The sequence below is a fragment of the Ranitomeya variabilis genome, chromosome 4 (genome assembly GCF_051348905.1).
Source record: "Ranitomeya variabilis isolate aRanVar5 chromosome 4, aRanVar5.hap1, whole genome shotgun sequence".
Lineage (NCBI taxonomy): Eukaryota > Metazoa > Chordata > Amphibia > Anura > Dendrobatidae > Ranitomeya > Ranitomeya variabilis.
The window spans coordinates 387,571,809-387,583,114 of record NC_135235.1 but is presented as its reverse complement, the minus strand read 5'-3'; the positions used below and the strand labels follow the sequence as shown (position 1 = coordinate 387,583,114).

At 44.8% G+C, this 11,306-nt stretch overlaps 1 long non-coding RNA gene across 1 annotated transcript; it reads left to right on the top strand.

The window, feature by feature from the left end:
• Window positions 1-1,640: 1,640 nt before the first annotated feature.
• LOC143764866 (uncharacterized) lies at window positions 1,641-8,705 on the top strand. The gene is made up of 3 exons (XR_013213287.1): window positions 1,641-1,993; window positions 3,393-3,455; window positions 8,675-8,705. It is a non-coding gene; the product is annotated as an uncharacterized LOC143764866 (long non-coding RNA).
• Window positions 8,706-11,306: the final 2,601 nt, after the last annotated feature.

Here is an 11,306-nt window from a genome sequence, read left to right as displayed (position 1 = left end):
CTGTAGATCAGCCTGGAAGTGTGAAATGCACTGCAGCAAAAAAGAATGTTATTTCTTTGTTTATTTTTTTTTTAAATTGGGAAAAGTATTTTCAGAGGGTCATTTATTATTCAACCCCTCAACCCACCAGAATTCTGTTTGGTTTCCCTAAAGTATTAAGAAGTAGTTCAGGCACAAAGAACAATGAGCTTCACATGTTTGGATTAATTATCTCTTTTTCCAGCCTTTTCTGACTATTTAAGACCCTCCCCAAACTTGTGAACAGCACTCATACATGGTCAACATGGGGAAGACAAAGGAGCATTCCAAGGCCATCAGAGACAAGATCGTGGAGGGTCACAAGGCTGGCAAGGGGTACAAAACCCTTTCCAAGGAGTTGGGCCTACCTGTCTTCACTGTTGGGAGCATCATCCGGAAGTGGAAGGCTTATGGAACTACTGTTAGCCTTCCACGGCCTGGACAGCCTTTGAAAGTTTCCTCCCGTGCCGAGGCCAGGCTTGTCCGAAGAGTCAAGGCTAACCCAAGGACAACAAGGAAGGAGCTCCGGGAAGATCTCATGGCAGTGGGGACATTGGTTTCAGTCAATACCATAAGTAACGTACTCCACCGCAATGGTCTCCATTCCAGACGAGCCCGTAAGGTACCTTTACTTTCAAAGCGTCATGTCAAGGCTCGTCTACAGTTTGCTCATGATCACTTGGAGGACTCTGAGACTGACTCTGGTTCAAGGTTCTCTGGTCTGATGAGACCAAGATCGAGATCTTTGGTGCCAACCACACACGTGACGTTTGGAGACTGGATGGCACTGCATACGACCCCAAGAATACCATCCCTACAGTCAAGCATGGTGGTGGCAGCATCATGCTGTGGGGCTGTTTCTCAGCCAAGGGGCCTGGCCATCTGGTCCGCATCCATGGGGAGATGGATAGCACGGCCTACCTGGAGATTTTGGCCAAGAACCTCCGCTCCTCCATCAAGGATCTTAAGATGGGTCGTCATTTCATCTTCCACCAAGACAACGACCCAAAGCACACAGCCAAGAAAACCAAGGCCTGGTTCAAGAGGCACAAAATCAAGGTGTTGCAGTGGCCTAGTCAGTCTCCTGACCTTAACCCAATTGAAAACTTGTGGAAGGATCTCAAGATTAAAGTCCACATGAGACACCCAAAGAACCTAGATAACTTGGAGAAGATCTGCATGGAGGAGTGGGCCAAGATAACTCCAGAGACCTGTGCCGGCCTGATCAGGTCTTATAAAAGACGATTATTAGCTGTAATTGCAAACAAAGGTTATTCCACAAAATATTAAACCTAGGGGTTGAATAATAATTGACCCACACTTTTATGTTTAAAATTTATAAAAATTTAACTGAGCAACAAAACTTTTTGGTTTGTAAGATTTATGCATCTGTTAATAAATCCTGCTCTTGTTTGAAGTTTGAAGGCTCTAACTTATTTGCATCTTATTAAACCTGCTAAATCTGCAGGGGGTTGAATACTACTTGTAGGCACTGTATATCATTGTTTAGAATTTTAGGGGTCACAGCAGATAAACCCCCTTTTTATTGAGTGACTACATATCTTAGCGATATGCTGCAACTTTCTTGGATGGAAAATTCCTTCAAGTAGTAAAATCTGTCTTTACTGTATAATAAATGCAAATGTTCCATGTTACAGATGAATGTTTTCCTTGGCATGGAATACATGAGCTGCGGGGACTTTTACCAACTTCTACACAGGAAGGGGCCCCTTGACATCACCAGTACCAGGAACAGGGCCGTAACTACAATAGGGGCAGCCGGGGAACTGCCCCGGGGCCCCGAACCACCCAATGGGCCCCAAACTGACTGTTCCTGTGACTGTGTCTAAGGCTGAAAGATCCTTCTCTAAGCTTAAACTCATAAAAAACTACTTAAGAAGTACTATGGCTCAAGAAAGACTCAGCTTTACTTTCAACTGAGAATGATCGAGCTCAACAGATCAACTTTGACAAAGTAATTGATGAATTCGCTTCTCTTAAAGTTAGGAAACAAATGTTTAAGTAGCTGTTTAAAACTGAACAAATTGGTAATGTTTAAGTAATGTTATGTTTAAGGCTTCTTCCACACTAGCGTCGGGCTAGGTTACCGACGTTAGCAGTGAATGCGCCGCACAACGGGGGCAGCGGATGCATTTTTCCAGCGCATCCGCTGCCCCATTGTGAGGTGCTGGGAAGTGCGGGGAGGTGGGGGCGGAGTTCCGGCCGCGCATGCGCGGTCGGAAAAAGCAGACCGTCGGCAGCAAAAAACGTTACATGTAACGTTTTTTGCTCCCGGCGGACCGCCACAACACGACGGTTGCAACGTGTGTCAAAGCGTCGTTAATGTTAGTCTATGGGGCAAAAACGCCTCCTGCAGACAACTTTGCAGGATGCGTTTTTTTCCCCTAAACAACGCATTGCGACGTATTGAAAAAAACGCCAGTGTGAAAGTAGCCTTAGTGAACAAAGTTTAAATATGTACTGTTTAAAACTACTTAATATTTAATAAACATATAGTTATTTGAAAATTGTGCAATATTTGGAATTATTCATCTTATTAATTTTCCAAACATATTCACTGAATATTTAACTTCTAAAACTTGCATCATAAACAAAATCTATTAAAGGTCTTGCGGAACGTGGTGAAGCCTGTGTGTTGTATACAACAATGCGTAGCAGGCTTCACTACGTTCCACACAACCTCTAGTGATAGAAATGTTGAGGGGCCCCACTATGAAGTTTTACCCTGGGGCCCCGACGTTTACAGTTACGGCACTGACAAGGTAATGTGTAAAGGAGATTTCCCAGTATCCCCTGGTCAGGTGGGCGATCCTGTGATCACGTATACAATTTGCAGACTTGTGCTCACGTGCCGACTAGTCTCACCCGGCTTCCCTCAATAGTAGAGAATTGAGAGGCATGCAGGAGTAGTCGCCATATAATCACAGTATATAATTTGCACACATACATTCTCCAGACTGCAGTACTGACGGTGTGCGCTTCTTACACCGTCACGATTCGGCAGTCACAGAGGGATGCAGACCAGATAACCCCTTTATAAAACCCTCTAAGCTGCGCTGTTGTATATAAATGGGCAGTGAGATACTGCCGGCCACAGTGTTACTTCCACTCCTGAAACGTCCGGTCCTGAGATTCTCACTATTTCTGGATGTGGAAATCCTTTATAGTAGTCTCTTCAGGAGCTCAGATTCATCCTGATTATGGTGTAAAGTAACTGAACTGACAATGCTGAGAGTAATGAAAGAAAATTGTCCTATGAGCGGAATAATATAGAATAATGCTTCTAGTGACTAATAGGATTCCCAAGTTTCCGCTCTATGGGATCTGATACTTATTCATTTTCTTTTTGTCAGATTCTATGCTGCCGAACTGGTGTGTGGGATCCAGTTCCTCCATTCTAAGGGTGTCATCCACAGGTAATCTAACCAGTGTAAGGCCGGGGTCACCCCAGCATATATTCTCTCATCTAAGAGAACCCCGGCCAATAATGCAAATCACACTTTATTCAAATTCTCAGAGTTTAATCAGAGTGTGATCTGATTTTCTGGTATCACTGTCAGGAAGCTGCAGATGAGTGACCATCACACGGCATACAGTAATCCCTACAGTGGTACAGTTAGGGCATATAGTAAAGGAGTCATTCCAGATAAGGGAAGTACAGCAGGAAGAGAAAATATGTTTATTCACGAATGTCATCATTTCACCACAGAAGAACACTTACTTTATACTCAGGTTATTTTTATTTTTCTTAGGCTAGGTTCACATTGCGTTAAAGCAGCCCGTTCAGGAAATGTGTTAAACGGACTGCGTTTAACGCAAGTGCCGACATGCCATCGCGCTAGCGTAGACAGAGTAGGCAGATGCTCCATCTGCGCTAGCGGTGACAGACCTGGAAATGCTGCAGCCCGTGTCCCTGGGTCCGTCACTCAATGACGGCACATCGCTAGCGCACACCCATTTTGGCATGCGTTGACGATGCGCCCGAAATACGGCTTAATGGCAGCGTTAACGGACTGCTTAAACGTAATGTGAACCCAGCCTTACAGAGACCTAAAGCCAGAGAACATCCTGGTGGCCATATTAAGATAATGGATTACGGTCTTGCATTTGAGAACATGCACGGAGACCAAACAGCCACCGGTTTCGCTGGGACCATGGGGTACATGGCTCCTGAGTCGAGAATAGAATGTTTTTATTTTTGTATATAAAAGGTTTTCAGATACTTTCCCATTGATGAGCTTTATTTAGGCTAGTTCATCAATATAAAATCATTGGGGGCTTATCACACTGATTAGCTGTTCTTACCTCTAGCTGCCACCAGAACAGAACATCGCACCTCTGCACTGTTTAGTGGTCAGTATTGAGGACTGCAGATCAGCCAGTGTTCATATTAGTACCAGAAGCCGCCACTAACCAGTGAGTGGAGCGGTGACGTATGTTTATTGGTTATATCCAACCACTGGCGGAGGTGATAACAGCTAATCAGTGGGACGGCCGGGTGTTGGCCCCCATCAATCTTAGGCTACTTTCACACTAGCGTTTTTGGCTGCATGTCGCAATGCGTCGTTTAAGAGAAAAAACGCATCCTGCAAAGTTGTCTGCGGGATGCGTTTTTCCCCCATAGACTAACATTACCGACGCATTGCGACGTATTGCCGCACATCGCAACCGTCGTGTTTTGGCGCACTGCCGCCACAAAAAAACTGTAACTTTTTTGTGCATCGAGACCGCCATTTTCGACCACGCATGCGCGGCCGAAACTCCGCCCCCTCTTCCCCGGACCTTGCAATGGGGCAGCAGAAGCATCGTAAGACTGCTTCCGCTGCCCACGTCGGGCATTTTTCTCACAGTATGCGTCGGTACGTCGGGCCGACGCTAGTGTGAAAGCAGCCTTATATTGACATGATCACAGGGCTACAATGGGTTACCATGACAGATGGGGGTCTGCTGAAGACCTCCGTGCTTGCCATGACAGTACTCCTGTGAAAGCCAGCTTTTAGCTGGCATTCACAGGACATTGCGATTTTAGCTATACATAGCAGTGCATCAGCGATCACTCGCAGCTTCAGTTTCCCTAATGTGACTAATACAGTAAAAAGTTTAAAAAAAGTTTTAAAAATATTATGAAAATAAAAAAAAAGGTCCAAATCACCCCCCTATTGTCCCATTAAAAATATAACAAAAATACACATATTTGGTATGTTTATGATTGTAAAAGTCCAATCAATCAAAATATAACAAATTAACCTCTTTCTACCATCGGACGGAATAGTACATCCGATGGCAGATCACCTGCTTTGATGCGGGCTCCGGCGGTGAGCCCGCATCAAAGCCAGGACATATCAGCTGTTTTGTACAGCTGACATGTGCGCGCTATAGCGGCGGGTGTATTCGTGATCCACCCGCCACTATTAACTAGTTAAATGCTGCTGTCAAACACTGACAGCGGCATTTAACAAGCGCTTCCGGCCATCTGTCTGGAAATGCGCGCACCAGTGACCCCGTCACATGATCGGGGGGGTCATTGGTGCGTTGGCATAACAACCAGAGGTCTCCAGAAGACCTCTATGGCTGTTGATGCCAGATTGTTCTGAGCGCCACCCTGTGGTCGACGCTCAAAGCAATACAGTAAATCTGCTACATAGGAGCGATCTGAGCATCACTCCAATGTAGTAGAGCCGATCAGGCTATGCCAGCCTCTAGTCTCCCATGGAGGCTATTGAAGTATGGCAAAAGTTAAAAAAAAAGTTTTAAAAAATATGAAAAAAATAAAAAAAAGCATAAAAGTTTAAATCGCCCCCCTTTCGCCCCATTCAAAATAAAACAATTTAAAAAAAAATCAAACATACACATATTTGGTATCGCTGCGTTCAGAATCGACCGATCTATCAATTAAAAGAAAGAATTAACCTGATCGCTAAATGGTGTAGCGAGAAAAATAGTCAATACATCAGAATGAAGTTATTTATTTTAGTCGCCGCGACATTGCATTAAAATGCAATAACGGGCGATCAAAAGAACGTATCTGCACCAAAATGTTATCATTAAAAACATCAGCTCGGCGCGCAAAAAATAAGCCCTCACCCAACCTGAGATCTCAAAAAATGGAAATGCTACGGGTATCGGAAAATGGCGCAATTTTTTTTCACCACTTAGACAAAAAAGAACCTAGACATGTTTGGTGTCTATGAACTTGTAATGACCTGGAGAATCATAATGGCAGGTCAGTTTTAGCATTTAATGAACCTAGCAGCAAGCCAAACAAAAAACAAGTGTGGGATTGCACTTTTTTGCAAATTCACCACACTTGGAATTTTTTTTCCCGTTTTCTAGTACACGACATGGTAAAACCAATGATGTCGTTCAAAAGTACAACTCGTCCTGCAAAAAATAAACCCTCACATGGCCATATTGATGGAAAAATAAAAAAGTTATGGCTCTAGAAAGAGTGGAGCAAAAAACGAAAACGCAAAACCGAAAAAAGCTCCGGGGGTTAAGGGGTTAGTCTAATTAGTAAACTGCGTAATGGGAAAAAAAATCTTAGTAAGGATTCTTTTTTTTGGCCACTTCAACATAATACCTTCCTTGGTATAAACAGATCCTCAGAGAGATATTTGTATTGTCCCCTTATATACTTATACATGGATATTAGATCGCCCCTCAGTCGTCTTTTTTCTAGACTAAATAATCCTAATTTTGCTAATCTCTCTGGGTATTGTAATTCCCCCATCCCCTTTATTAATTTTATAAATACCGTATTTTCCGGCGTATAAGACGACTTTTTAACCCCCGAAAATCTTCTTAAAAGTCGGGGGTCGTCTTATACGCCGGGAATCGTCTTGTACGCCGGTGTATATGGTGGGTGGGGAGGGGGAGTGATCCTGATGACGAGGGGGCGTCTCACAGGAAAGTGAGTAATCCCCATTACCTTATCCTAGCGGTGCAGCGTGGGGGTGTCAGTGCTGGGAGCGGCGGCGGCTGCTGTGCTCTGGTGCGGCGGCTCCTCTTCTGTGTGGGGCCTCTGTGCTGTGGGGTGGCGGCGGCAGCGGCGTATCTTTATCCAGTTGGGGCTCCTCCGGCATCTCCTTAGCCCTGGAGGCCCCGCCGCAACTCCATCGGTGCAATGTGGTGGCCTCCGGGAAAATGGCCGCTGCTCAGATTCAGATCTCGTGTCCCGAGATTTCGGGACGAGATCTGAATCTGAGCAGCGGCCATTTTCCCGGAGGCCACCGCATCGCACCTATTGAGCTGCCTCCGGGAAAATGGCCGCTGCATTGCACCGATGGAGTTGCGGCGGGGCCTCCAGGGCTAAGGAGATGCCGGAGGAGCCCCAACTGGATAAAGATATGCCGCCGCCGCCGCCACCGCCACCCCACAGCACAGAGGCCCCACACAGAAGAGGAGCCGCCGCACCAGAGCACAGCAGCCGCCGCACCAGAGCACAGCAGCCGCCGCCGCCACTCCCAGCACTGAGACCCCCACGCTGCACCGCTACGATAAGGTAATGGGGGATACTCACTTTCCTGTGAGACGCCCCCTCGTCATCAGGATCACTCCCCCCCCCCCAAAAGGCACATATTCACCGGCCCTATAAGACGACATAGGGTGTATAAGAAGACCCCCGACTTTTAAGAAGATTTTATATTTTAACTGGTAAAGTTGGGGGGTCGTCTTATACGCCCAGTCGTCTTATACGCCGGAAAATACGGTATATATTTTGTGTTTGATGTTTAATCTTTATTTGTAGTTTTGAATTAATGATATTCTCATGCTTTGGGGCGGGCTGTGGGGGGTCTTCATGTGGTGCTCTGATTAGGTATTCATCTGTATGGCTTCAGGCAGGTCACGGATCCCTCACTGACCTGCCCCCTATTTTTAAAAAATATGTATAATATTAATTGTGTAACCTAGGGGGCAGGTCAGTGAAAACTGAAAATACAGATTAAGCAACCACAAGACGTATTTCATCACCCAGGTATCCTTGTAATCAGTATGATGGCACTGACACTGTCTGTAAGTTACTGTGCACAATCCTGCTGACAGGTTCCCTTTAAGTGGTGAAGAAAACTATACATATTTGGTATCTGCGTAATTGTACTGACCTGGAAAATCATATAGTGGTGTCAGTTTTACCATATAGTTAACATGGTAAATAAAAATAAAATAAATTGTGAAATTGCACTTTTTGGGGGATTTTTTTATTATGGTTATGTGCATCACATGATAAAATGAATGGTGTCATTCAAAGGTACAACTCGTCTTGCAAAAAAAAGCGCTCATACAGTTATGTAGGCGGAGGAAAAATAAAAAAGTTATGGCTAGTGGAAAAAGGGAGGGAAAAAACGAAAACAAAAAAATTAAAATTGCCTGGGGGTGAAGGGGTTAAAGTGTGTGGCGGTAACAAACTGAGCAGAGCGTTGTGTACGCCGTCACACCCATATATATTACATTCATTCTGATTGTTAATATCCTTCTTTAATTCCATTTCTGGAGCATAATTTTGGAAGATCCTTTGTGTCTCCTGACTGAGTAGTAAGACTTACTGCCATTACTATAGGGTGACATTACGATATGAGTGACATAAGTGCGGTGACACACAGGAGGCGGCACTACTAATAATGCTGCTCTATGGCAGATCCTGGACATGGAGGAGTATAACGCCGGAGTAGACTGGTTCTCGTTTGGAGTTATCTTAAATGAGATGCTGACCAGTGAGAGTAGAGATCCCACACTCTTTGATGATTCTTCCTCCAGTGCCAGGGACATCATTGAACAGGTCAGTATGTTCCCGTATAAGGGTCTAGTATAGGGGTCATACAATGTTAGTAGTCACTGATACGCAGGTTGTAATTGTACTGGACACAGCCTTAGGCCGGCGTCACACTTGGCGTAAGACAATACGCCACGTATTATACGTCCGTACTACGGCCGTAATACGGAAAAATTTTCCCAAAATAGTGATCCGTAGTCAGGGTGTGTCAGCGTATTTTGCGCATGGCATCCTCCGTATGTAATCCGTATGGCATCCGTACTGCGAGATTTTCGCGCAGGCTTGCAAAACCGACATCTAATGGATTTATGTGCTCAAATGTTCGGGAAAACATATATACAGTATATATATATATATGTCATTGAGACACATATATATATATTCTGTATTTAGATTTCATTCAGCGCGATATCTGTGAACAGCCGGTAATTCAATTGCCGGCTTTTCATTTCTCCTGCACAAACCCGACAGGATATGAGACATGGTTTACATATAGTAAACCATCTCATATCCCCATTTTTTTGCATATTCCACACTACTAATGTTAGTAGTGTGTATGTGCAAAATTTCAGCGCTGTAGCTGCTAAAATAAAGGGTTAAATGGCGGAAAAAATTGGCGTGGGCTCCCGCGCAATTTTCTCCGCCAGAATGGTAAAGCCAGTGACTGAGGGCAGATATTAATAGCCAGGAGAGGGTCCATGGTTATTGCCCCCCCCCCCCTGGCTACAAACACCTGCCCCCAGCCACCCCAGAAAAGGCACATCTGGAAGATGCGCCTATTCTGGCACTTGGCCACTCTCTTCCCACTCCCTGTAGCGGTGGGATATGGGGTAATGAAGGGTTAATGCCACCTTGCTATTGTAAGGTGACATTAAGCCAGATTAATAATGGAGAGGCGTCAATTATGACACCTATCCATTATTAATCCAATTGTTTGAAAGGGTTAAAAAACACACACACACACACATGATTTAAAAGTATTTTAATGAAATAAACACAGCGGTTGTTGTAATAATTTATTGTTCTCTCAATCCATTTCCAGGCCCTCGCTTGGCAAAATAATAAACGCACAAGATACATACCTTCTGATGTCCGATCACTTCCCACGATGTAATCCATCTGAAGGGGTTAACTAATATTACAGGCACGAGCTGCGATAAACCACTCGCTCGTGTCTGTAATCCCCCGGCGAATGAATGAAATGTAGGTCATTGACCTACATTTCCTTCAGTCGCGGTGATGCGCCCCCTGGTGGATGTCCTCATATGACCTGGAGCGTGGGAAAAAGTTCCCAGGCTGCAGTTCATGAGAACATCCACCAGAGGGCGCCTCACCGCGACTCAATGTAAGTACAGATCCAGCTTTCCTTTCAGCACCCGGGGATTACAGGCACGAGCGAGTGGTTTATCGCAGCTCGTGCCTGTAATATTAGTTAACCCCTTCAGATGGATTACTTCGTGGGACGTGACGTTTCAGCAGAAGGTATGTATCTTGTGCGTTTATTATTTTGCCAAGCGAGGGCCTGGAAATGGATTGAGAGAACAATAAATTATTACAACAACCGCTGTGTTTATTTCATTAAAATAATTTTTAATAATGTGTGTGTGTGTTTTTTAACCCTTTCATACAATTGGATTAATAATTGATAGGTGTCATCATTGACGCCTCTCCATTATTAATCTGGCTTAATGTCACCTTACAATAGCAAGGTGGCATTAACCCTTCATTACCCCATATCCCACCGCTACAGGGAGTGGGAAGAGAGTGGCCAAGTGCCAGAATAGGCGCATCTTCCAGATGTGTCTTTTCTGGGGTGGCTGGGGGCAGATGTTTTTAGCCACGGGGGGGCCAATAACCATGGACCCTCTCCTGACTATTAATATCTGCCCTCAGTCACTGGCTTTACCATTCTGGCGGAGAAAATTGCGCGGGAGCCCACGCCAATTTTTTCCGCCATTTAACCCTTTATTTTAGCAGCTACAGCGCTGAAATTTTGCACATACACACTACTAACATTAGTAGTGTGGAATATGCAAAAAAAAGGGGATATGAGATGGTTTACTGTATGTAAACCATGTCTCATATCCTGTCGGGTTTGTGCAGGAGAAATGAAAAGCCGGCAATTGAATTACCGACTTTTCACTAACACCGCTGCGTATTTCTCGCAAGTCACACTGCTGGTCCGTGTGGAATCCGTATTTTTCTCGCCCCCATAGACTTTCATTGGCGATTTTTTTGCGCAATACGCTGACAAACGCAGCATGCTGCGATTTTGTACGGCCGTAGAAAGCCGTATATTACGGATCCGTAATATACGGCTAATAGGAGCAGCCCCATTGAGAATAATTGTGCCGTATGTTATGCGAGTTTTACGGACGTAGTTTCTGCGCTCTTACGTCCGTAAAACTCACCAGTGTGACGCCGGCCTTACACAGATATTTCCTCCCAATCTACATCCTCCTTAGTAACATTTACAATGTCCTGTTAAGTATAAGAG